This window comes from Scyliorhinus torazame, chromosome 14, assembly GCF_047496885.1.
Source record: "Scyliorhinus torazame isolate Kashiwa2021f chromosome 14, sScyTor2.1, whole genome shotgun sequence".
Classification (NCBI taxonomy): Eukaryota; Metazoa; Chordata; class Chondrichthyes; order Carcharhiniformes; family Scyliorhinidae; genus Scyliorhinus; species Scyliorhinus torazame.
This window is the reverse complement of record NC_092720.1, coordinates 85939876-85967664: the sequence shown is the minus strand read 5'-3', so window position 1 is coordinate 85967664 and position 27789 is coordinate 85939876. Positions and strand designations below refer to the sequence as shown.

The window sequence follows — 27789 nt, the reverse complement described above, 5'->3', positions numbered from 1 at the left end:
CAGTGGGGTCATTCACAGTGTGAGAGGAGCAGTGAGGTCACTCACAGTGAGAGCGGAGCAGTGAGGTCACTCACAGTGAGAGCGGAGCAGTGAGGTCACTCACAGTGAGAGCGGAGCAGTGGGGTCACTCACAGTGAGAGAGGTGCAGGGGGTCATTCACAGTGAGAGAGGAGCAGTGGGGTCACTCACAGTGAGAGAGGAGCAGTGAGGTCACTCACAGTGAGAGCGGAGCAATGAGGTCACTCACAGTGAGAGAGGAGCAGTGAGGTCACTCACAGTGAGAGAGGAGCAGTGATGTCACTCACAGTGAGAGAGGAGCAGTGATGTCACTCACAGTGAGAGAGGAGCAGTGATGTCACTCACAGTGAGAGAGGAGCAGTGAGGTCACTCACAGTGAGAGAGGAGCAGTGAGATCATTTGCAGTGACAGAGGAGCAGTGGGGTCACTCACAGTGAGAGAGGAGCAATGAGGTCATTCAAAGTGAGAGCGGAGCAATGAGGTCATTCACAGTGAGAGAGGAGCAGTGAGGTCACTCACAGTGAGATAGGAGCAGTGGGGTCACTCACAGTGAGAGCGGAGCAATGAGCTCACTCACAGTGACAGAGGAGCAGTGAGGTCACTCACAATAAGAGAGGAGCAGTGAGCTCATTCACAGTGAGAGGTGCAGTGAGATCATTCACATTGACAGAGGAGCAGTGGGGTCACTCACAGTGAGAGAGGAGCAGTGGGGTCACTCACAGTGACAGAGGAGTAGTGAGTTCATTCACAGTGTGAGAGGAGCAGTGAGATCACTCACAGTGACAGAGGAGCAGTGGGGTTCTTCACAGCGTGAGAGGAGCAGTGGGGTCATTCACAGTGTGAGAAGAGCAGTGAGGTCACTCACAGTGACAGAGGAGCAATGAGGTCACTCACATTGACAGAGGAGCAGTGAGGTCATTCACAGTGAGAGAGGAGCAGTGATGTCACTCACAGTGATAAAGGAGCAGTGGGGTCATTCACAGTGTGAGAGGAGCAGTGAGGTCACTCACAGGGAGAGAGGAGCAATGAGGTCACTCACAGTGTGAGAGGAGCAGTGGGGTCATTCACAGTGAGAGAGGAGCAGTGAGGTCATTCACAGTGTGAGAGGAGCAGTGGGGTCACTCACAGTGAGAGAGGAGCAGTGGGGTCATTCACAGTGTGAGAGGAGCAGTGGGGTCACTCACAGGGAGAGAGGTGCAGTGAGGTCATTCACAGTGTGAGAGGAGCAGTGGGGTCATTCACAGTGCGAGAGGAGCAGTGGGGTCATTCACAGTAAGAGAGGAGCAGTGGGGTCACTCACAGTGAGAGAGGAGCAGTGGGTTCATTCACAGTAAGAGAGGAGCAGTGGGGTCACTCACAGTGACAGAGGAGCAGTGGGTTCATTCACAATGAGAGAGGAGCAGTGGGGTCACTCACAGTGAGAGAGGGGCAGTGGGGTCATTCACAGTGAGAGAGAAGCAGTGGGTTCTTTCACAATGAGAGAGGAGCAGTGGGGTCACTCACAGTGAGAGAGGGGCAGTGGGGTCATTCACAGTGAGAGAGGAGCAGTGATGTCACTCACAGTGATAAAGGAGCAGTGGGGTCATTCACAGTGTGAGAGGAGCAGTGAGGTCACTCACAGGGAGAGAGGAGCAATGAGGTCACTCACAGTGTGAGAGGAGCAGTGGGGTCACTCACAGTGAGAGAGGAGCAGTGGGGTCACTCACAGTGAGGGAGGAGCAGTGGGGTCATTCACAGTGCGAGAGGAGCAGTGGGGTCATTCACAGTGTGAGAGGAGCAGTGGGGTCATTCACAGAGGGAGAGGAGCAGTGAGGTCATTCACAGTAAGAGAGGAGCAGTGGGGTCACTCACAGTGAGAGAGGAGCAGTGGGTTCATTCACAGTAAGAGAGGAGCAGTGGGGTCACTCACAGTGACAGAGGAGCAGTGAGGTCACTCACAGTGAGAGAGGAGCAGTGGGGTCACTCACAGTGAGAGAGGAGCAGTGGGGTCATTCACAGTGAGAGAGGAGCAGTGGGGTCACTCACAGTGACAGAGGAGCAGTGAGGTCACTCACAGTGAGAGAGGAGCAGTGGGGTCACTCAAAGTGAGAGAGGAGCAGTGGGGTCACTCACAGTGAGAGAGGAGCAATGGGACATTTCACAGTGACAGAGGAGCAGTGGGGTCACTCACAGTGACAGAGGAGCAGTGGGGTCACTCACAGTGAGAGAGGAGCAGTGAGGTCACTCACAGTGAGAGAGGAGCAGTGGGGTCACTCAAAGTGAGAGAGGAGCAATGAGGTCACTCACAGTGACAGAGGAGCAGTGGGGTCACTCACAGTGACAGAGGAGCAGTGAGGTCACTCACAGTGAGAGAGGAGCAGTGCGGCCATTCACAGTGCGAGAGGAGCAGTGAGGTCATTCACAGTGAGAGAGGAGCAGTGGGGTCATTCACAGTGAGAGAGGAGCAATGGGACATTTCACAGTGACAGAGGAGCAGTTGGGTCATTCACAGTGAGAGAGGAGCAGTGGGGTAACTCACAGTGACAGAGGCGTAGTGGGGTCACTCACAAAGTGAGAGGTGCAGTGGGACAATTCACAGTGACAGAGGAGCAGTGGGGTCACTCACAGTGAGAGAGGAGCAGTGAGGTCACTCACAGTGACAGAGGAGTAGTGGGGTCACTCACAATGAGAGAGGTGCAGTGCGGTCATTCACAGTGAGAGAGGTGCAGTGGGGTCACTCACAGTGAGAGAGGAGCAGTGAGGTCACTCACAGTGAGAGCGGAGCAATGAGGTCATTCACAGTAAGAGAGGAGCAGTGAGGTCACTCACAGTGAGAGAGGAGTAGTGGGGTCACTCACAGTGACAGAGGAGTAGTGGGGTCACTCACAATGAGAGAGGTGCAGTGCGGTCATTCACAGTGAGAGAGGTGCAGTGGGGTCACTCACAGTGAGAGAGGAGCAGTGGGGTCACTCACAGTGACAGAGGTGCAGTGAGGTCATTCACAGTGACAGAGGAGTAGTGGGGTCACTCACAATGTGAGAGGTGCAGTGGGACAATTCACAGTGACAGAGGAGCAGTGGGGTCACTCACAGTGAGAGAGGAGCAGTGAGGTCACTCACAGTGACAGAGGAGTAGTGGGGTCACTCACAATGAGAGAGGTGCAGTGCGGTCATTCACAGTGAGAGAGGTGCAGTGGGGTCACTCACAGTGAGAGAGGAGCAGTGGGGTCACTCACAGTGACAGAGGTGCAGTGAGGTCATTCACAGTGAGAGAGGTGCAGTGGGTTCACTCACAGTGAGAGAGGAGCAATGAGGTCACTCACAATGAGAGAGGAGCAGTGGGGTCATTCACAGTGAGAGAGGAGCAGTGGGGTCACTCACAGTGAGAGAGGAGCAGTGGGGTCATTCACAGTGAGAGAGGAGCAGTGGGGTCACTCACAGTGAGAGAGGAGCAGTGGGGTCACTCACAGTGAGAGAGGAGCAGTGAGGTCACTCACAGTGAGAGAGGAGCAGTGGGGTCACTCACAGTGAGAGAGGAGCAGTGGGGTCACTCACAGTGAGAGAGGAGCAGTGGGGTCATTCACAGTGAGAGAGGAGCAGTGGGGTCACTCACAGTGAGAGAGGAGCAGTGGGGTCACTCACAGTGAGAGAGGAGCAGTGGGGTCATTCACAGTGAGAGAGGAGCAGTGGGGTCACTCACAGTGTGAGAGGAGCAGTGGGGTCACTCACAATGTGAGAGGTGCAGTGGGACAATTCACAGTGACAGAGGAGCAGTGGGGTCACTCACAGTGACAGAGGAGTAGTGGGGTCACTCACAATGAGAGAGGTGCAGTGCGGTCATTCACAGTGAGAGAGGTGCAGTGGGGTCACTCACAGTGAGAGTGGAGCAGTGAGATCATTCGCAGTGAGAGAGGAGCTGTGGGGTCACTCACAGTGAGAGAGGAGCAGTGAGGTCACTCACAGTGAGAGCGGAGCAATGAGGTCACTCACAGTGAGAGCGGATCAATGAGGTCACTCACAGTGAGAGAGGAGCAGTGGGGTCACTCACAGTGTGAGAGGAGCAATGAGATCACTCACAGTGAGAGCGGAGCAATGAGGTCACTCACAGTGTGAGAGGAGCAGTGAGGTCACTCACAGTGTGAGAGGAGCAATGAGGTCACTCACAGTGAGAGCGGAGCAATGAGGTCACTCACAGTGAGAGAGGAGCAGTGCGGTCACTCACAGTGAGAGAGGAGCAATGAGGTCACTCACAGTGAGAGAGGAGCAGTGAGGTCACTCACAGTGACAGAGGAGCAATGAGGTCACTCACAATGTGAGAGGAGCAATGAGGTCACTCACAGTGAGAGAGGAGCAATGAGGTCACTCACAGTGACAGAGGAGCAATGAGGTCACTCACAATGAGAGAGGAACAGTGAGGTCACTCACAGTGAGAGAGGAGCAGTGAGGTCACTCACAATGAGAGCGGAGCAGTGAGGTCACTCACAGTGTGAGAGGAGCACTGAGGTCACTCACAGTGAGAGAGGAGCAATGAGGTCACTCACAGTGACAGAGGAGCAATGAGGTCACTCACAATGAGAGAGGAACAGTGAGGTCACTCACAGTGAGAGAGGAGCAGTGAGGTCACTCACAATGAGAGAGGAGCAGTGAGGTCACTCACAGTGTGAGAGGAGCAATGAGGTCACTCACAGTGAGAGAGGAGCAATGAGGTCACTCACAGTGAGAGAGGAGCAATGAGGTCACTCACAATGAGAGAGGAACAGTGAGGTCACTCACAGTGAGAGAGGAGCAGTGAGGTCACTCACAATGAGAGAGGAGCAGTGAGGTCACTCACAGTGTGAGAGGAGCAATGAGGTCACTCACAGTGAGAGAGGAGCAATGAGGTCACTCACAGTGAGAGAGGAGCAGTGAGGTCACTCACAGTGAGAGAGGAGCAGTGGGGTCACTCACAGTGAGAGAGGAGCAGTGAGGTCACTCACAGTGAGAGAGGAGCAGTGGGGTCACTCACAGTGAGAGAGGAGCAGTGGGGTCACTCACAGTGACAGAGGAGCAATGAGGTCACTCACAGTGAGAGAGGAGCAGTGAGGTCACTCACAGTGAGAGAGGAGCAGTGGGACAATTCACAGTGACAGAGGAGCAGTGGGGTCACTCACAGTGAGAGAGGAGCAGTGGGGTCACTCACAGTGAGAGAGGTGCAGTGGGGTCACTCACAGTGAGAGAGGAGCAGTGGGGTCACTCACAGTGACAGAGGAGCAATGAGGTCACTCACAGTGAGAGAGGAGCAGTGAGGTCACTCACAGTGAGAGAGGAGCAGTGGGACAATTCACAGTGACAGAGGAGCAGTGGGGTCACTCACAGTGAGAGAGGAGCAGTGGGGTCACTCACAGTGAGAGAGGTGCAGTGGGGTCACTCACAGTGAGAGAGGAGCAGTGGGGTCACTCACAGTGAGAGAGGAGCAATGAGGTCACTCACAGTGAGAGAGGAGCAGTGGGGTCACTCACAGTGAGAGAGGAGCAGTGAGGTCACTCACAGTGAGAGAGGAGCAGTGGGGTCACTCACAGTGAGAGAGGAGCAGTGGGGTCACTCACAGTGAGAGAGGAGCAGTGGGGTCATTCACAGTGAGAGAGGAGCAGTGGGGTCACTCACAGTGAGAGAGGAGCAGTGGGGTCACTCACAGTGAGAGAGGAGCAGTGGGGTCATTCACAGTGAGAGAGGAGCAGTGGGGTCACTCACAGTGTGAGAGGAGCAGTGGGGTCACTCACAATGTGAGAGGTGCAGTGGGACAATTCACAATGACAGAGGAGCAGTGGGGTCACTCACAGTGACAGAGGAGTAGTGGGGTCACTCACAATGAGAGAGGTGCAGTGCGGTCATTCACAGTGAGAGAGGTGCAGTGGGGTCACTCACAGTGAGAGTGGAGTAGTGAGATCATTCGCAGTGAGAGAGGAGCTATGGGGTCACTCACAGTGAGAGAGGAGCAGTGAGGTCACTCACAGTGAGAGCGGAGCAATGAGGTCACTCACAGTGAGAGCGGAGCAATGAGGTCACTCACAGTGAGAGAGGAGCAGTGGGGTCACTCACAGTGTGAGAGGAGCAATGAGATCACTCACAGTGAGAGCGGAGCAATGAGGTCACTCACAGTGTGAGAGGAGCAGTGAGGTCACTCACAGTGTGAGAGGAGCAATGAGGTCACTCACAGTGAGAGCGGAGCAATGAGGTCACTCACAGTGAGAGAGGAGCAGTGCGGTCACTCACAGTGAGAGAGGAGCAATGAGGTCACTCACAGTGAGAGAGGAGCAGTGAGGTCACTCACAGTGACAGAGGAGCAATGAGGTCACTCACAGTGAGAGAGGAGCAGTGATGTCACTCACAGTGAGAGAGGAGTAGTGGGGTCACTCACAGTGACAGAGGAGTAGTGGGGTCACTCACAATGAGAGAGGTGCATTGAGGTCATTCGCAGTGAGAGAGGAGCAGTGGGGTCACTCACAGTGAAAGAGGAGTAGTGGGGTCACTCACAGTGACAGAGGTGCAGTGGGGTCACTCACAGTGAGAGAGGAGCAGTGAGGTCACTCACAGTGAGAGAGGAGCAGTGAGGTCATTCACAGTGTGAGAGGAGCAGTGGGGTCATTCACAGTGTGAGAGGAGCAGTGAGGTCACTCACAGTGAGAGCGGAGCAGTGAGGTCACTCACAGTGAGAGCGGAGCAGTGAGGTCACTCACAGTGAGAGCGGAGCAGTGGGGTCACTCACAGTGAGAGAGGAGCAGGGGGTCATTCACAGTGAGAGAGGAGCAGTGGGGTCACTCACAGTGAGAGAGGAGCAGTGAGGTCACTCACAGTGAGAGCGGAGCAATGAGGTCACTCACAGTGAGAGAGGAGCAGTGAGGTCACTCACAGTGAGAGAGGAGCAGTGATGTCACTCACAGTGAGAGAGGAGCAGTGATGTAACTCACAGTGAGAGAGGAGCAGTGATGTCACTCACAGTGAGAGAGGAGCAGTGAGGTCACTCACAGTGAGAGAGGAGCAGTGAGATCATTTGCAGTGACAGAGGAGCAGTGGGGTCACTCACAGTGAGAGAGGAGCAATGAGGTCATTCAAAGTGAGAGCGGAGCAATGAGGTCATTCACAGTGAGAGAGGAGCAGTGAGGTCACTCACAGTGAGATAGGAGCAGTGGGGTCACTCACAGTGAGAGCGGAGCAATGAGCTCACTCACAGTGACAGAGGAGCAGTGAGGTCACTCACAATAAGAGAGGAGCAGTGAGCTCATTCACAGTGAGAGGTGCAGTGAGATCATTCACATTGACAGAGGAGCAGTGGGGTCACTCACAGTGAGAGAGGAGCAGTGGGGTCACTCACAGTGAGAGAGGAGCAGTGGGGTCATTCACAGTGAGAGAGGAGCAGTGGGGTCACTCTCACTGCGAGAGGAGCAGTGGGGTCACTCACAGTGAGAGAGGAGCAGTGAGATCAGTCGCAGTGAGAGAGGAGCAGTGAGATCATTCACAGTGACAGAGGAGCATTGATGTCACTCACAGTGAGAGGAGCAGTGAGATCATTTGCAGTGACAGAGGAGCAGTGGGGTCACTCACAGTGAGAGAGGTGCAGTGAGATCATTCGCAGTGACAGAGGAGCAGTGGGGTCACTCACAGTGAGAGAGGTGCAGTGATATCATTCGCAGTGACAGAGGAGCAGTGATGTCACTCACAGTGAGAGAGGAGCAGTGAGGTCATTCACAGTAAGAGAGGAGCAGTGAGGTCATTCACAGTGAGAGAGGAGCAATGGGGTCATTCACAGTGAGAGAGGAGCAGTGGGGTCATTCACAGTGAGAGAGGAGCAGTGATATCATTCACAGTGAGAGAGGAGCAGTGATATCATTCACAGTGAGAGAGGAGCAGTGATGTCACTCACAGTGAGAGAGGAGCAGTGAGGTCATTCACAGTAAGAGAGGAGCAGTGAGGTCATTCACAGTGAGAGAGGAGCAATGGGGTCATTCACAGTGAGAGAGGAGCAGTGGGGTCATTCACAGTGAGAGAGGAGCAGTGATATCATTCACAGTGAGAGAGGAGCAGTGAGGTCATTCACAGTAAGAGAGGAACAGTGAGGTCACTCACAGTGAGAGAGGAGCAATGGGGTCATTCACAGTGAGAGAGGAGCAATGGGGTCATTCACAGTGAGAGAGGAGCAGTGATATCATTCACAGTGAGAGAGGAGCAGTGATGTCACTCACAGTGAGAGAGGAGCAGTGAGGTCATTCACAGTATGAGAGGAGCAGTGAGGTCATTCACAGTGAGAGAGGAGCAGTGAGATCATTCACAGTGAGAGAGGAGCAGTGATGTCACTCACAGTGAGAGAGGAGCAGTGAGGTCATTCACAGTAAGAGAGGAGCAGTGATGTCATTCACAGTGAGAGAGGAGCATTGATGTCACTCACAGTGAGAGAGGAGCAGTGAGGTCATTCACAGTAAGAGAGGAGCAGTGAGGTCACTCAACCTGAGAGAGGAACAGTGAGGTCATTCACAGTGAGAGAGGAGCAGTGAGGTCACTCAACTTGAGAGAGGAACAGTGAGGTCATTCACAGTGAGCCAGGAGCAGTGGTGTCATTAACAGTGAGAGAGGAGCAGTGATGTCACTCACAGTGAGAGAGGAGCAGTGAGGTCATTCCCAGTGACAGAGGAGCAGTGGGGCCATTCACAGTGAGAGGAGCAGTGAGATCATTCACAGTGACAGAGGAGCAGTGAGGTCCTTCACATTGAGAGAGGAGCATGATGGCCATTAACAGTGAGAATCAGTGCCAGCCTCATATGGCCACCACAGCACTCTCTGAGTCCCAGGGTGATAGGTCCTGTGGGAAGGAATAAGGAGGACAATTAGGAGCACAAATGTTTGCATGACAGTAGACTCCCAAGGTATGGGAAGTGGTCTATATTGTCCAAGGCCTCATCATGGATTTTGAAAACCGGTGGTAGTGCTGTGTGGTAGAAGCAGATTGGTGGAGGATCTTTGTCTTCTGGCTGTTTAGTGTAAGGCCCACGCGCTTGTACGCTTCATCATGAACATGGGGTGGCGCACAGCCCATGAGTGTATGCAGACGCAAGCATCATCTGCATCATCTGCATACTGTACTTCACTGAAAGCGGATGGGACGACCTTGCATCTGGCGTGCATCTCACTCACAGTGAGAGAGGAGCAGTGGGGTCACTCACTCCAGCAGGAAGCTTGCTTCAAAGACATCCTCAAAACCTCCTTGAAAAAGTGCATCATCCCACTTACACCTGGGAATCTATGGCCCAAGACCCCCCCTAAATGGAGGAAAAGCATTCGGGAAGGAGCTGAACAGCTTGAGGGGCTGGTTTAGTACAGGGCTAAATCGCTGGCTTTGAAAGCAGACCAAGGCAGGCCAGCAGCACGGTTCAATTCCCGTACCAGCCTCCCCGAACAGGTGCTGGAATGTGGCGACTAGGGGCTTTTCACAGTAACTTCATTTGAAGCCCACTTGTGACCATAAGCAATTTTCATTTCATTTAATTTTTTTCATTTCATTTAATTTTTTTCATCGCTGAGACTAAGCAGAAGCCAAGTATTGACAGCGAAAGGAGCGCGTAGCAACATGGCCACCCCTCCACCCTCTCCTCCCAGCACCACCTACCCCACCTATGATAGAGACTGTCAGTTGCGCATTGGATTCCTCTATCACCTGAGAACTCATTTTTAGCGTGGAACCAAGTCATCCATTGGTCCGAGGGTATACTTAAGAAGATGTAAATTTGTTGCCAAATCCCACCCAGTTGGTTGAAGCTAAATTCAATTAATTAACACGCCTGGAACTAATATGTTAGTCTCAGTAATAATGCTCATGAAACTAATAGGTTGTTAGAAAAATTCATTTGGTTTACTAATGCCCTTCAGAAATGGAAATCTGCCATCCTAATGGGTTTGGACCACATGTGACTCAAGACCCACAGCAATGTGGTTGACCCATAATTGCCCTCTGAAATGGCCTAACAAACAATTCAGTTGTGTCAAACCACCACAGAACAGCCAAATAAGCATGTTGCTGAATGGACCTAGGAAAGGAAACAGCAAAGGAGCATCCTGCCAGTCAACCCTGCTAAGTTCTCCTCACTGACATCTGCGGACTTTCGCCAAAATTCACAGTCCTCATCATTGGTTCTACACGTCAAGAGGATTCATGGCATCGGGTCAGATATGGGCAAGGGAAGCCTCCTGGTTCCAAAGCTCCTGCAGCCAACTGCCTACTGCCCTCCCTCAACTGAGAAATCGTAACCCCTCCATGTTGGACGTCACTTGAAAGAAGCATTGAGAGTAGCAATGGGAGCAGAATGTACTCCTGATGGGGGACTTCAAAGGTCAAGTGTGGCTTGGTTAGTACCACTATTGGCTTAGCCAGATGAGTCTTGAAGTACATATCTACCAGACCTGGTTTGTGTCAGGTGTTGTGAGAACCAACAATGCAAGAATCTACTTGTCTTTACCAATCTACCTGTCACAAATTCTGTCCATGACAGAATTAGCAGGAGTGACCACCACACAGTCCTTGTGAAGATGATGCACTTCACACTGAGTGCATCCTCTGCTGTACAGCACTACCACTGTGCTAAATGGACTAGATTCAGAACAGATCTAGCAGCACAATATTGGGCAAGCATTAGATGCTGTAGGCAAGGCTTTTTAGGGAGCACCTTCCAAACCAAAAACTCTACCACTTAAAAGTACATGGGCAAGTGCACGGAATGCCATCTCTCCAAGATTCCCTCCAAGCTACACACCATCCTGACTTGGAACTATAATCTTTAATTATATCTGGGTCAAAATCCTTGAACACCTAACCTCATAGAACATTGGAAATACATGGAATTCAAGGAAGCAACTCACCACCAGGAAGTCAAGAACAATTAAGGATGGGCAGTAAATGGTCATAGGCCCAGAATTTAAAAAAAGTAAATGAACAGGATTGATGTTTCAGCTTTGTAGGAGATTTTCTTGTTTTCAAATTGCATAGCTTAGCACCTTGACTTAAACCACTTTAAGTTGGCAATGTATAAAATATCCTTAAATCAATGCTTTGAGATCATTGAATGAGATTGATTTAGCTCTCAGACGTAATGTCAATCACAGGACCAAAAACTCAGCCTGCTCTTAACCTTTGCTGAAAAAATGAAAATAATGCACAATGTGCTTTTTTTCTGCTTATACTGTTAGTGTTTATTTGCCGAATTCAAAGTCTGAGGGCCTTAAATTGTAAGGAGAGCATTTGACTTTGGCTGCTTTCTTGGAGATAAGGATAATTTAGGTGCAGCTGAGGAGGTAATTAGCGAACAGACAATATTAATTAGACTGAAGAAAGCATTATACTTCAGAATGTGCATGAAGGGATAAGTTAATAATGTTCAACATTTATCTACCATTTAGTTTCTTGTTTCTTGTGTTTTTTGAATAGAGTTTATTTACAGTCATTGCACAGACTTACTGAAGAAACAGTGAGGGTAATTTTAACATTGAGTGATGTGTAAATTGGACACTATTGAATTAGCGGCCCAATATGCACCAGGCCAATATTGTTTTCAATTAGAGTCAATGGAAGGGGCTATCAGGTAGGGTATAATGTTAGTGGCTGATGCGCTATCGGCCATTTTACACCCCTGGCCTAACTTAAGATAAACACTGTTTTTGAAGGCAAAAACAAAGTAAAGATGTACATGTTTAGGATCAAAATAGGAATGTACGAAGTTTCAGGAAAGGATAGACCCTTTCCTCAGTCGAGTAATGCAGATTGATATTTGAGCCTAGAAATTACCTGCGAGGATACAATTGGCACCCAAAATAATTCCCATTCCCTGAATGTCATAATGACAGGCAATTTTAATCTCATCTCTTTAACAAATGCTGCAATTTTAAAATGGGCGAAACAAGATAAACTCAGTGAAAATCAAGCACCAAGCTCACACATGCATTGCTTTTACACATGCCACTGAAAGTTTCAACCTATTTGACCATCATTCATGCACTTTAAGCACAGCATGTTTCAGGACACACAATCATGAAAGCTTTTCAGTTTTTAATGTGACTTGTAGTGAAGCTCTGAAATAACATTCAAAGAATAAGCAAACGTGGCTCAGTGGGAATACATTTAAACAAATGCTCAACAAATAACAACAAAACAGAAAAATGACTTTCTAATCTACTGCAATTAAAATTCTGGTCTTACTTTTCCACCTCCTGAGTTGAACCAGTGAACTTTCAGGAAATCCAGGTATATCATTCTTCAGTCCGGAGGTGAAGTCATTATAATGAGCCAAGACCTATTTGGAAGCAAGGATCAATCGACTCAACAAAAATGAGGAAATTTGCATGTGGTGTAATTACGTGCATGACACACTTGCGCCTGATTTTTTTGATCTCTCGTACAGGTTCTTTGCTTTAACCAGGTTATGTGTTGCTCATGCAACAGGAATTTCAGCTCTTGTGTCATTTCACTACAGCTTTATAAATCAGTACATTTACATAACAATTCCAAGTCAGAACTGTTGATGGGCGACAAAGACAGCAGCTGAAATTAGACATTTTAAAGAAGCATTGATCCAAATTATATATAACAGATATGGATAAGTGAGCTATGGCACCAGTGACAGAAAAGAAACATTCATTGCAAATGTTACTTATCATGGTCATTTTCACAAGCATAAAAGCCTCCTTGAATAAGCAATCATGGTATAATGTTCTTTTACTCATTCTGATGTTTGTAGAATATAAAATAATAATAATTGCTTATTGTCACAATGAAGCAATGAAGTTACTGTGAAAAGCTCCTTGTCGCCACATACTAGCGCCTGTTCGGGGAGGCCGATATGGTAATTGAACCTGCACTGCTGACTTGTTCTGCATTACAAGCCAGCTGTTTAGCCCACTGTGCTAAACCAGCCCCTATATATATCACATTTAAGCAAAAACTATTAAATTGAAATCAGTGCAGTTAATTGATATCGCTGACTCTACACTAAATAAATTCAAAATTTTGAGCATCATTAAAAAAGCTAACTTTTTTTGGCATAAAACGGAACGATTATTACAACAAAACACATGTAGATAATAGAATGAGACTATCGTACAACAAGTTTCAAAAATAATCAAAGAATGAAAACATTTATAATGAACATATAGTTCTTCTACAATGACTTTTGACCCAGAAGTAGTATAGTAAGTAACATTTGTAATGTCTTTAAAATATCTGTGGAATCTCTCGGAATGTTTGAAAAGGAATTACCTGTTTGCATCAATTGTAAAAAGATCAGTTGGAATTTTCTTGAATAATAAGATTACTGCTTCATATGACTTGGCGACCTTTGACCGGAAAGCAATACGAACAGGAAGGAAGTTAACATTTGGAATGTTGTGTCGGCAATCACAAATGAGAGCTACAGACAAAGGAGAGCTGCAGCATATATCAAGATACTGGACTGATGCACAATCAATACTCTCGAGACCACGAGGAGTCATATCGATTCAGCTTTAATCAGATAGAACTGTACCCAGCAGCGATGATACAGAAAGTGAAGGCTGCTGGGATGTCATCGGTTCTTATACCCCGCCTCTCAGGGCGGGGCTATGTACATTATCCAATGGTAGACCCCGTGGTCTAGCCAATGGTCATTCACCTCTCAGGTACTGCAATTCCTGGTATTACCACATTCACCACCTGGTATTACCACATTCACCCCCTGTTAAAAAAGGACCCAGCGGGGTGATGGCCAGTGTTACTGTCGCCTTTGCATGGTAGGACCAGGTATTGCAGGTACCATGCTGTCGAGGGTAATGGAGAAAGTTCTTGTGTTTTTTTTTCATGGTGCTGCAATCAGACGATCGGGTGGCCTTCTGGAGCGTCTGAGTTTCGGCGGCAATCCTGGTGAGGGCCCCGGCGGTTGTGACTCCGGGAACGTGGTGTTTTCCTCCCAGGCAGTTTCGTCACCCCTAGGCAGCGCTGTAGGGGCGAAAAATGGGCAGGGGGGAGGGGCGCCTGTAGGGGGCATCGGTGCCTGTTTGGCACTGGGTAGGGGTTCCGGCGGCAATACTGACCCTCCAGTCAGGTGCTGCGGGGGGGGGGGCAGTGGCGCGGGCACGCGTGGGGCTCCGGCGGGCGCCAGGTCCCGAAGGGAAACCGTATCTTGGCGTCTGTCGGGGAACGCGACGTAGGCGTACTGGGGGTGAGCATGCAGCAGGTGGACCCTCTCGACCAACGGGTCCGACTTGTGCACCCTCGCATGTTTCCGCAGCAGGACGGGTCCGGGTGTCGCTAGCCAGGTGGGGAGCGAGGTCCCGGAGGAGGACATCCTGGGGAAAACAAGGAGACGTTCGTGAGGTGTTTGGTTTGCGGTAGTACATAGCAGCGACCGAATGGAGTGAAGGACATCTTGCCAGCTGGAGACTGGGAGATTCCTGGACCGAAGGGCCAGCAGGACGGTCTTCCAGACCGTTCCGTTCTCCCTTTCTACCTGCCCGTTTCCCCGGGGGTTGTAACTGGTTGTCCTGCTCGAGGCGATGCCTTTGCTAAGCAGGAACTGACGCAGCTCGTCGCTCATAAAGGAGGACCCCCTATCACTGTGGATGTATGCGGGGAAACCGAACAGTGTAAAAATACTTCGGAGGGCCTTGATGACGGTGGTTGTGGTCATGTCTGGGCAGGGGATGGCGAATGGGAACCGGGAGTACTCGTCAATCACGTTCAGAAAGTACGCGTTGCGGTCGGTGGAGTGGAGGGGGCCTTTGAAATCCATGCTGAGGCGTTCAAAGGGACGGGAAGCCTTTATCAGATGCGCCCTCTCTGGTCGGTAGAAGTGCGGTTTGCACTCCACGCAGATTCGGCAGTCCCTGGTGACTGTCCTGACCTCCTCGATGGAGTAAGGCAAGTTTCGGGTCTTAACAAAATGGAAGAACCGAGTGACTCCAGGGTGGCAGAGGTCCTCGTGGAGGGCTCGGAGGCGGTCTACTTGTGCAGTGGCACAAGTGCCGCGGGACAGGGCATCAGGAGGCTCGTTCAGCTTCCCGGGATGGTACAAGATCTCGTAATTGTAAGTGGAGAGTTCTATCCTCCACCGCAAGATCTTCTCGTTTTTGATCTTGCCCCGCTGCACATTATCGAATATGAAGGCTACCGACCGTTGGTCTGTGAGGAGAGTGAATCTCCTGCCGGCCAGGTAATGCCTCCAGTGTCGCACAGCTTCTACTATGGCCTGGGCCTCCTTTTCGACTGAGGAGTGGCGAATTTCGGAAGCATGGAGAGTGTGGGAGAAGAAAGCCACGGGCCTGCCCGCTTGGTTGAGGGTGGCGGCCAGAGCTACGTCAGACGCGTCGCTCTCGACCTGGAAGGGGAGGGACTCGTCGATGGCGGGCATCGTGGCTTTTGCGATGTCCGCTTTGATGCGGCAGAAGGCCTGGCGGGCCTCCATCGACAGAGTGAAGGTTGTGGATTGGATCAGGGGTCGAGCCTTGTCGGCGTAGTTAGGGACCCATTGTGCATAGTAGCTAAAGAAGCCGAGGCAGCGCTTTAGGGCCTTGGGGCAATGAGGGAGGGGGAACTCCATGAGGGGGCGCATGCGTTCCGGGTCGGGGCCTATGACTCCATTTCGCACTGCGTAGCCTAGGATGGCTCGACCGTCGGTGCTAAACACGCACTTCTCCTTATTGTAGGTCAGATTAAGGAGGTGCGCGGTCTGGAGAAATTTACGGAGGTTGGTGTCGTGGTCCTGCTGGCCATGGCCGCAGATGGTGACGTTGTCACGATACGGGAACATTGCGTGTAAGCCATACCGGTCAACCATTCGGTCCATCTCACGCTGGAAGACCGAGACCCCGTTCGTGACACCGAAGGGAACCCTTAAAAAATGGTAGAGCTGCCCATCTGCTTCAAAGGCAGTGTACTGGCGGTCACTATTGCGGAGGTGTAGCTGGTGGTAGGCAGACTTGAGATCCACCGCGGAGAAGACCTTGTATTGCGCAATCCTGTTTACCAGGTCGGCAATACGGGGAAGAGGGTACGCGTCCAGTTGCGTAAACCGATTGATGGTCTGGCTACAGTTGATAACCATCCTATGGTTCTCCCCGGTCTTTACCACCCCTACTTGAGCCCTCCAGGGGCTGTTGCTTGCTTCGATGACCCCTTCCTTCAGCAGCCTTTGGACCTTGGACTTGATGAAGGTCCGGTCCTGGGCGCTGTACCGTCTGCTCCTGGTGGCGACGGGTTTGCAATCCTGGGTGAGGTTCGCAAACAGGGAAGGCGGGTCGACCTTCGCAAGTCCGCAAGTCGTATGGGGGGGTATAGGGCCGCCAAATTTAAAGGTCAGGCTTTGTAAGCGGCACTGGAAATCCAGTCCCAGAAGGGTGGTTGCACAGAGATGCGGCAGCATGTATAGGCGGAAATTGCAGAATTCCCTGCCTTGGACGGTGAGGTTCAGGAGGCAGAACCCTTTTATCTGCACCGCGTGTGACCCGGAGACCAGGGAGATCCTTTGTTTGACGGGATAGGTGACCAGAGAACAGCGCCTTACCATGTCGGGGTGGATGAAACTTTCCGTGCTCCCGGAGTCGATCAGTCACGACGTCACTTGGCCGTTGATGGCGATCGTTGTGGTGGCCTTCGCTAGCGTCCGGGGCCGACTCTGATCCAGGGTAACGGAGGCCAGCTGCAGCAAGGCGTTGTGGTCGGGCAGCGCATAGTCAGCCGCGCTGGGGGCTTGAGGCCCCATCCAAGATGGCGCCGGCCATGGGTCGCACATGGAGTCCGGGGACGGGGACTCGGAAGATGGCGGCGGCGAGGGACAAAATGGCGGTGCCCACTCCTCCAGTGTGGTTGCCGGGGGGCAAAATGGCCATGGCTGCGGGTCGCATGCTGCCTGGGGGGACAAAGGCTGCGGTGCGCGTTGGGCTCGCGGGGCTTGGGAGAAGGACTGCGGTGGGCTTTGGACAGCCGGGACCTGAAGGAATGGCCCTTGGACAGCCGGGACCTGGAAGAATGGCTGTTGGTGGTCGCCGGATACCGCGGCCACAGCGCAGGCTACGCAGACCGCGGCATAGTGGCCTTTCTTGCCGCACCCTTTGCAGGTGACGGTGCGGGCTGGGCAGCGCGCGTGGGTGATTCGCCTGGCCGCAGAAGAAGCAGCGTTGGCCGGCGGTGGTATCGGGGCGCCTTGCCGCGCAGGCCTGCGGAGTTAGCTGGTAAGTCTGCGGGTTTAGCGGGTAAGTCTGGGGGGCTGCCGCGGCGGGGTGCCACGCAGCCCAGGGGGGCGCGGTGCGCGTGGGGGCGTACGCGAGAGCGTTCTTGTACGCCACATCCATGGATGACCCTGCCAGGGCCCGGGCCCAGTGTGCCAATTTCGAGGAGCCTTCGGCGGATGTCGGGGGAAACCATACCTGCCACGAAAGCATCTCAAATTAAAAGTTCCGTGTGCTCGTTCCCCGTCACCGCTGGGCAGCCGCAGTTTTGGCCCAGCACTAGCAGTAGTTCTATGCCCGGTAGAAGTCTTCGAGTGTCTCATCTGGGCTCTGCCATCGCGTTGCCAGCAGGTGACGGGCGTAGACCTGGTTCAGTGGACGAATGTAATGTCCTTCCAGCAGTTCCATGGTTTTATCATAGTTCGCCGCCCCTTCGATCAGGGGGTAGATCGCCGGGCTGACCCGCGAGCGTAGGAGGTGTATCTTCTGCTTTTCTTTGTCGGCAGCCGTTTCGAGGTAGCTCTCTAAACACGCCAGCCAATGCTTAAAAATAGCAGTGGAGTTTTCTGCGTGGGGGCTGAGCTGTAGGCACGCCGGCTTGATGCGGAGATCCATCCTTCAAAAGTACTTATCTGATTAAATTGATGCACAATCAATACTCTCGAGACCACGAGGAGTCATATCGATTCGGCTTTAATCAGATAGAACTGTACCCAGCAGCGATGATACAGAAAGTGAAGGCTGCTGGGATGGCATCGGTTCTTATACCCCGCCTCTCAGGGGTATGTACATTATCTATGTACATTATCCAATGGTAGACCCCGCGGTCTAGCCAATGGTCATTCACTTCTCAGGTACTGCAATACCTGGTGTTACCACATGGAGTAAAAGGAAAATTCAAGAATTGAGTAAAATAAAGATTTAAAATTGAATTTGGATAAATGAAGTGAAGAATGGGATTGATAAGAATTCATCTTTTTGAAAGGGTTCTTTGATATGTGAATTAGTGTAGCAGCAGGAAAATAAGTGTTTACCTAAGTGATTAGGGGATGAACAATAATGCATTTACTTTGTCTATATATATGTTTCTGGAACATACCTCTTCATTCACCTGAGGAACGAGCAGTGCTCCGAAAGCTTTGAAACAAACCTGTTGGACTTTAACCTCATGTTGTAAGACTTCTTACTGCATTGAAATAGGTATTAGAACTGTAGAAGAGGTGAACATAGAACATAGAAAAAAGGTGAGTTCAAAGTGGAGAGAGAAGAATAAAATTTGTACCTATATGCTAAAAACCTTTTAGCTCAGTGGGCTAGACAGCTGGTTTGTAATGCAGAACAAGGCCAGCAGCGCGAGTTCAATTCCCGTACCAGCTTACCCGATCAGGAGTCGGAATTTGGTTATTAGGGGCTTTTCACAGTAACTTCATAGAACATAGAAAAATACAGCACAGAACAGGCCCTTCGGCCCACGATGTTGTGCCGAACCTTTGTCCTAGATTAATCATAGATTATCATTGAATTTACAGTGCAGAAGGAGGCCATTCGGCCCTTTGAGTCTGCACCGGCTCTTGGAAAGAGCACCATACCCAAACTCAACACCTCCACCCAACACCAAGGGCAATTTGGACATTAAGGGCAATTTATCATTGGCCAATTCACCTAACCCGCACATCTTTGGACTGTGGGAGGAAACCGGAGCACCCGGAGGAAACCCACGCAGACACGGGGAGGACGTGCAGACTCCGCACAGACAATGACCCAAGCCGGAATCGAACTTGGGACCATGGAGCTGTGAAGCAATTGCGCTATCCACAATGCTACCGTGCTGCCCTTAAGAACAAATAAATCTACACTATATCATTTTACCGTCATCCATGTGCCTATCCAATAGCTGCTTGAAGGTCCCTAATGTTTCCGACTCAACTACTTCCACAGGCAGTGCATTCCATGCCCCCACTACTCTCTGGGTAAAGAACCTACCTCTGATATCCCTCCTATATCTTCCACCTTTCACCTTAAATTTATGTCCCCTTGTAATGGTGTGTTCCACCCGGGGAAAAAGTCTCTGACTGTCTACTCTATCTATTCCCCTGATCATCTTATAAACCTCTATCAAGTCGCCCCTCATCCTTCTCCGCTCTAATGAGAAAAGGCCTAGCACCCTCAACCTTTCCTCGTAAGACCTACTCTCCATTCCAGGCAACATCCTGGTAAATCTTCTTTGCACCTTTTCCAGAGTTTCCACATCCTTCCTAAAATGAGGCGACCAGAACTGTACACAGTACTCCAAATGTGGCCTTACCAAAGTTTTGTACAGCTGCATCATCACCTCACGGCTCTTAAATTCAATCCCTCTGTTAATGAACGCGAGCACACCATAGGCCTTCTTCACAGCTCTATCCACTTGAGTGGCAACTTTCAAAGATGTATGAACATCGACCCCAAGATCTCTCTGCTCCTCCACATTGCCAAGAACTCTACCGTTAACCCTATATTCCGCATTCATATTTGTCCTTCCAAAATGGACAACCTCACACTTTTCAGGGTTAAACTCCATCTGCCACTTCTCAGCCCAGCTCTGCATCCTATCTATGTCTCTTTGCAGCCGACAACAGCCCTCCTTACTATCCACAACTCCACCAATCTTCGTATCGTCTGCAAATTTACTGACCCACCCTTCAACTCCCTCATCCAAGTCATTAATGAAAATCACAAACAGCAGAGGACCCAGAACTGATCCCTGCGGTACGCCACTGGTAACTGGGATCCAGGCTGAATATTTGCCATCCACCACCACTCTCTGACTTCTATCGGTTAGCCAGTTCGTTATCCAACTGGCCAAATTTCCCACTATCCCATGCCTCCTTACTTTCTGCATAAGCCTACCATGGGGAACTTTATCAAATGCCTTACTAAAATCCATGTACACTACATCCACTGCTTTACCTTCATCCACATGCTTGGTCACCTCCTCAAAGAATTCAATAAGATTTGTAAGGCAAGACCTACCCCTCACAAATCCGTGCTGACTATCCCTAATCAAGCAGTGTCTTTCCAGATGCTCAGAAATCCTATCCTTCAGTACCCTTTCCATTACTTTGCCTACCACCGAAGTAAGACTAACTGGCCTGTAATACTTGTGACAATGAAAGATTATTTTTATTATTCCTTATTAAGTGATGACAACAAGACTGTACTGGTTTGCATTTCATTCCTTTTCAAATTGAAAATACACACCAAGAGCCAGCGTTCCAAGTTACCTTCTGTGTTTTGGAATACCCTTGCATCTAACAGCAGCAGGATTCTTAACCGACAGGGGAAAACAGAGAAATCATATTTACAAGGAGCCTTGTGTATGTAATATGGTTAAACAGGATAGAAATCAGAAGACAGGGTTAGAGCAGGGACTGTGAATTGAAGAAATTTACTACTGCTGCTTTAGTTTTGCCAGAGGTGACCAGATTGTTTAATAGGGTTTATTAAAGAGTGGGATCAATCAGTCTCTGAGGAATCTGTGCCAGCAAGACGATTGAAAACTTTGCTAAGGGAGTTCATTACAAGATGGCATCGGAGCGTGGCGTCTCTCTGCGAGCTCTATCACACGGATCCTCTTTTTACATCTCCTATAACCATACTAATCTCTTAATTCTAACACTAACACTAACCTTTCTCTTATATGTTCTCTTGCAGGTTTGAAAATCCTCAGAGGCCTGTGGACGGGATCAGATGACCCGACCTACCTGACCCGGCAGGACTCCTCCAACGACCCGACCTGGAAGTTGAAGAGGCTCAAACTGGAAGTCCCACCCGGCCTCGATAGGGACCCGACCCAGACCTTGGAGAGTCTTACCCAGCCTGAGAACTGATGGCAGCTCCCGGACCACCCATTCAAGCTGCCGGAGCGCCCGACCCGGCCTATTCAGAGGATGGAAGGAAGAAGCCACGTGGAGGCTCGACCAGGCCTACTCCAAGACCCGATTTCAGGAGCACCTGACCAGACCACCAATGCTGGAACATAACATGTGACCTAACCCAACCTGACCCAGGAAGCCCCTGCCTGTGACCCAAACCCAAATTAAAGACTGCCTAAATGGCGGAGACCCCACGCAAGGATCCCGAACGCGCCGCAGGTAAGATCCATCCTTGCAGAATACTGGGGCCAAACCGGATTGCAAACATCCCCCCCCCCAGCAACCCGTAAATCGCAACCAATGCCCGGGGTCCTGCCAGATGTGATCCCGCCAGACATAACCATCACCCTTCCACAATGTCAGACTTCTCACATCGGATCCCGGGAGCATCCAGAAGCACCTGCCAACCGAGGAAGCGAGGTAATCACGGCGATCTGCAGGTAAGACTAAATCAACGTGGTTTAAAGTCTCCTCTCCTCAGCATCCTCCTGGCAAATGTCCTACCGATCGAAAACAAGCTGGACGAACTTAACGCTGGACTTACTTCTCAGAGCGAAATAACAGACTGGTGCATTTCACACAGACATGGCTCACACCTGCCTCACTAGACTGTGTCATACAACCTGAAGGCTTCTTAATACACCGGATGGACTGCACGGCATCACCAGGTAAAGGAAAGGGTGGAGGGGTTTGCCACCTCATCAACTACTCCAGGTGCTCGGATGTGGTGACCCTCGCGACCTCCTGCTCCCCGGACCTGGGATACCTGACTGTGAAGTGCCGTCCGTACTACCTTCAGTCATTATCACAGTTCACTTCTGTCATTATCACAGTGGTCTACATCCCACCCAGACAGAAGTGAAGAAAGTGCTGGATGAACTGTACACAGCAATAAATAACAATGAAACAGAACACCAGGAGGCCTTGTTCATCGTGGCTGGGGCCTTCAATCAGGCCAGCCTCATGAGTGTACTACCAAAATTCCACCAACAGATCTACTGCCTGACCAGGGGCGCCAACACTCTTGACCACTGCTACACAAAAATCAAGGCCTACCAATCCATCCCCTACCGTGCTTCGGAAAATCGGACATCTTTCTCCCGGCATCCAAGCAGAAACTTAAGTGGGAGAATCTGGTTAAGAAGGTCATGCAGTGCTGGTCCGAGGCAACGGAAGAGCTCCTACATGACTGCTTGGAGTCAGTGGACTGGTCCATATTTAAGAACTCAGTGACCAACCTAAACAAGTATGCCACCACCGTCACAGACTTTATCAGCAAATGTGTAGACGACTGCGTGCCAAAGAAAGTAGTACGTATGTGGTAAACCACTGTTGCACCTGTATTAGGTGATGTACGGTCGGACCTGTACTACAGGTTCGCCGGTAGTCCCTGCCTGTATAAATATGCATGTCCTCCAGCCAGCAGCCATTTTCCCAGCTGCTGTGGGAGGCCACACATCTGATAGCAATAAAGCTTCAGTTGGATTCAACTATCGTCTTTGCCCAATTGATCGTGCCTCAATTTATTGCTATCAGTTTCTAAGGATGGACCTCCGTATCAAACCGGATCGCCTGCAGCTGGATCCTCACTCAAGCGATGCCAGAAAGGACTTCCAACACTGGCTAGCTTGCTTCGAAGCGTATATCAACGCGGCACCAACCCCTGTCCCGGAGGCTCAGAAGATTCAGATTTTATATTCCAGGTTGAGCTCCAATGTCTTTCCGTTAATCCAGGACGCACCAAATTACGGCGAAGCCATAACTCTACTCAAGGACAACTACCCACAGAAAACGAACACGCTCTTCGCCACTCGCTCTCAACTCCCTGGTGAGTCCATAGAAGACTTCTGGCGGGCCCTAATCCCACTAGTCCGGGACTGTGGCTGTAAGGCCGCTACGGCCACGGAATACTCAGGCCTACTTATGCGGGACGCTTTTGTGACTGGAATTGGGTCAGATCTCATACGCCATCGGCTCCTAGAAGGGGCCACGCGCGACCTCGGTCGCCCTGCGCAACGTCCAGTCCTGCACTCCCAGCCACGCGGCCCACCCCTCCTACGCTTCGTGGACGCCACAGACAGCCGCCCCAGCCGGGGCGCTGCCCTACCAATACGCCTGCGCTGCACGCCAGCCAGCGAACCCCGGGGGCACCTGATGCTATTTTTGCAGCCCACAGAAGCACCCCCGCCAACGCTGCCCAGCCCGCACTGCACTTTGTGAAGCCTACGGGAAGAAGGGCCACTTCGCCGCGGTGTGCTAGGACCGCTCAGTACCCGCTATCGCCCCCACATCCCTCGGTCACGGACAATGGGTGCCGCCATCCCCCCTCAGACCGCGTGCGGCCAGGGGGCGCCGCCATCTTCCCCTCCGCACAACACGTGTGTTTCATGCGTGCCGCCATCTTGTTCCACTCCCGCAACGTGCGTTCCATGGGCGCCGCCATTTTGTAACCCTCAAGATCTTCGGGCGCTGCCATCTTGTCCACCCCTCAGCACATTGGCACCACCAGCGTTCCAGGACCCAGGCTCACCAGCCGCCCCATTACCGGACGACCAACCAAGACTCGCCTCCATGTCAATCGACCAGTCTCATCCGCATAACCTGACCAACGCATCCACCAGCGTGAAAGTCGACGGACATGTAACCTCCTGCCTGCTGGACTCCGGGAGCACCAATAGCTTCATACACACGGATATGGTAAGGTGCTGCTCCCTCACGATACACCCCGCCAACCAAAAAATCTCCCTGGCCTCCGGATCCCATTGAGTAGCGATCCGTGGGCACTGTACGGTCACGCTCACGGTCCAGGGCGTAGAATTCAGCGGCTTCCGCCTCTACGTCCTCCCTACCTCTGCGCTGCACTAATCTGATGTGTTGGGTACTCTGAGACACAGACGAACCAACACGGTTGCGAATGGTACAACGTAGTTTTATTTCATTTAACTATTGACATAGTAAACTCTGGTACTCAGCACATGGTGACTGTCTGAGTGGCTGGCAATGAGGTCTGTGCCCTGAGCCGTCTCCTGCTGGACTGCCCAGGAAGTGTCGTGTTCCTTGTTTTGTACTGTGTATGCTCTTGTCTGTGATTGGCTGTCGTGTTGTGTGTGCTAATTGGTCCGTTGATCTGTCCATCATTACGTATGTATGTATGTGCTGTGATGTTCACTTGCATATCATGACATCCCCCTTTTTTTACAAGATGATGTGCCTACGTGGTTATAAATAGAGATGTGTACTGAGTGCAGCTAAATGTGTGTGTGTGTAATATTTACAGCATGTACATGGGGCTTAACTATATACAAGGGGTGATGTCGGGTGTGACATAATAACGAGGTTGTACCATAACAAAGAACGGGGAAATGTGGAACGATAAAACAAATTCCTGTAATGATAAGAACGTAAACATGTTAACACAGTGGTTGCATGAGTTCAACATGTAAACAGTCTCATACGTCCAGTCTAGTAGGTGGGCGATGAATTCGGGTTGACCGCCTCAAGGGTAGGTCTGGAACCACCGGCTGAGGTGCTGGCCTGGCCACGGGTGACGACGGAGGGGGCATGGTAGCAGGCAGCTCCACAAAGTCGCTATCAGGAACCACAGGAGGGCACGGTGTCAGTGTAAGGTCTCGTAGCAAGCGTGGAAGTAGGCGAAGAGCCCGGCGATTGCGCCTACTCACGGATCCATCAGGCATGCGAACCAGGAACGAGCAGGGAGCCACGCGTCGGAGAACTTCGGCAGGTGCTGACCAGCCACCTTCTGGTAGGTGGATGCGAACTTTGTCTCCAAGGGCCAGGGCGGGAAGATCAGTTGCCCGTGTGTCATATGACCTCTTCTGGCGACCGCGCTGCAGTTGCATCCTGTGCAGTACCGGAGCATGGTCTATTGTGGGTGCCAGGATGGAAGGCACAGTGGTCCTGAGGGCACGACCCATCAGCAGCTGGGCTGGTGAGAGACCAGTGGCTAGTGGGGCCGAGCGATAGGCCAGCAGGGCGAGGCAGAAATCCGATCCGGCAGCAGCAGCCTTGCAGAGGAGCCGCTTGACAATGTGAACGCCCTTCTCCGCCTTTCCATTGGACTGGGGGTGCAGAGGGCTAGACGTCACGTGTGTAAAGCCATACGAGGCAGCAAACAATGACCATTCCTGGCTGGCGAAACAGGGCCCATTGTCCGACATGACAGTCATCAGAATGCCATGGCGAGTGAAGGTTTCTTTGCAAGCCCTTATGACAGCAGACGATGTCAAATCGTGCAGGCGTATGACTTCTGGGTAGTTTGAGAAGTAGTCAACGACGATGACATAGTCCCTGCCGAGCGCGTGAAATAGGTCCACACCCACCTTCGCCCAGGGGGACGTCACCAGCTCATGGGGCAGAAGCGTTTCAGGAGGTTGCGCCGGCTGAAACCTTAGGCAGGTGGGACAGTTGAGCACCATGTTGGCAATATCGTCACTGATGCCCGGCCAGTATACCGCCTCTCGGGCCCTCCGTCTGCACTTCTCGACCCCCAGGTGGCCTTCGTGTAGTTGGTCAAGAACCAGCTTGTGCATGCTGTGCGGAATCACAAGCTTCAGAAGGACACCATCAATGATGGCTAGGTCGTCTCGGACATTGTAGAACTGCGGGCACTGCCCTTTGAGCCACCCTCCCGTCATGTGGCGCATCACACGTTGTAGAAGGGGGTCGGCCGCAGTCTCTCGGCGAATACAGGCCAGACTGGAGTCGTCAGCTGGCAGATTTGCCAATGTGAAGGCCACCTGTGCCTCGACCTGACATACGAACCCCTTCGCATCTGGCGGCGTGCTCACTGCTCTGGATAGGGCATCCGCAATGATGAGTTCCTTCCCTGGGGTGTAGACCAATTGGAAGTCGTACCTCCTGAGTTTAAGTAGGATGCGCTGGAGGCGAGGGGTCATCTCGTTCAGGTCCTTGCTTATGATGCTGACCAGGGGGCGGTGGTCAGTTTCAACAGTGAACCGGGGAAGACCAGATACATAATCATGGAACTTGTCCAAACCGGTTAGCAAGCCCAGGCACTCCTTTTCGATCTGCGCGTAGCGCTGTTCTGTGGGGGTCATGGCCCGCGAGGCATAGGCGACCGGGGCCCATGACGCCGTGTCATCCCGATGCAGGAGCACTGCCCCAATGCTGGACCGCCAATACCGGTGCAGTGGTGAGTTTGAGTTTGAGCTCCTCCCATTCCTGCTGGCGTGTGTGTTGCCACTGGAACTCTGTGGACTTTTTGACGAGGTGGCGCAGAGCTGTCGTGTGGGAGGCAAGGTTGGGAATGAACTTCCCCAGGAAGTTGACCATGCCAAGGAAGTGTAGCACTGCTTTCTTGTCTGCCGGCTGCGACATGGCTGTGATGGCGCTCACCTTGTCTGCATCCGGACAGACCCCTGACCTGGAAATATGGTCCCCCAGGAACTTCAGCTCGGTTTGGCCAAAGGAACACTTGGCTCGGTTGAGGCGCAGGCCATTTTCCCGTATGCGGGCAAAAACGCATTGGAGACGATATATGTGCTCCTGTGGTGTGGTGGACCAGATGATGACGTCGTCCACATATACGCGCACCCCTTTGATGCCTTCCATCATCTGCTCCATGATCCTCTGAAAGACCTCGGATGCCGGATGATGCCAAATGGCATCCGATTGTAGCAGAACCTGCCGAAAGGGGTATTGAAGGTGCACAGCTTTCGGCTGGACTGATCCAGTTGGATCTGCCAAAAGGACTTAGAGGCATCCAGTTGCGTAAATATTTTCGCCTGGGCCATTTCGCGCGTGATCTCCTCCGGTTTGGGTATGGGATAATGTTCCCTCATGATATTATTATTGAGGTCTTTTGGGTCAATACATAACCAGAGCTCGCGGGAGGGCTTCTTGACACACACCATGGAGCTGACCCACGGCGTGGGCTCCGTGACACTGGATAGGACCCCTTGGTCCTGGAGATCCTGCAGCTGCTGCTTGAGGCAGTCTTTGAGTGGCGCAGGGACTCTGCGAGGTGCGTGAATGACCGGGATGGCGTCCGGTTTGAGGCGAATTCGGTAGGTGTATGGCAGTGTTCCCATGCCCTCGAATGCCTCCTGGTTGTGGGCGAGGAGCGATTGGAGCTGTGCGTTGAACTCTGCATCCGGGAAGTCAGATGTGCCGTCTGGAGAGAAAGAGTGGATTCGCTGCACGAGGTGGGGAGCCTTGCATGCCTGTGCACCCAGCAGGGAGTCCTTCGATGAGCCGACTATCTCGAACGAGAGTGTGGCCGTGTGTGTGTTGTGTGTCACCTGGAGCTGGCAGGATCCCATAGCCGGGATAACGTTCCCGTTGTAGTCGACCATCTTGCGCCGGGACGGCCGGACTGGTGGTCTGACCTTCATGGCGTAGAAGGCTGACCATGCTATGAGGTTGGCGGAGGCGCCAGTGTCCAGGCGGAAAGTGATCGGCGATCGGTTGACCGTCAGGGTGGCACACCATTCATCACCCGAATTGATCGTGTTGGCTCAGTTCCCATCAATGACCGCAACCCGGAAGGCGCCTCGGTCATCTGTGTCACCGGTCTGGATGTCGTCTGGGCCCGATTCGTAATGGGGAGGCTGAATGGTGCGCACGTCCCTGTGAGGTTGTTGGAGATGTGGAAGATCGACAGGTTGAGCTGCTCGACAGTAAGC

General features: G+C 51.7%; 1 long non-coding RNA gene across 2 annotated transcripts in view; it reads right to left on the bottom strand.

The window, feature by feature from the left end:
- LOC140389314 (uncharacterized) overlaps window positions 1-27789 on the bottom strand; it is a 144138-nt gene that overhangs the window by 24374 nt on the left and 91975 nt on the right. For both annotated transcript variants that reach the window (XR_011934338.1, XR_011934337.1), the window contains exon 3: window positions 12214-12307. This is a non-coding gene — a long non-coding RNA (uncharacterized lncRNA). The remainder of the gene's footprint in view (window positions 1-12213; window positions 12308-27789) is intronic.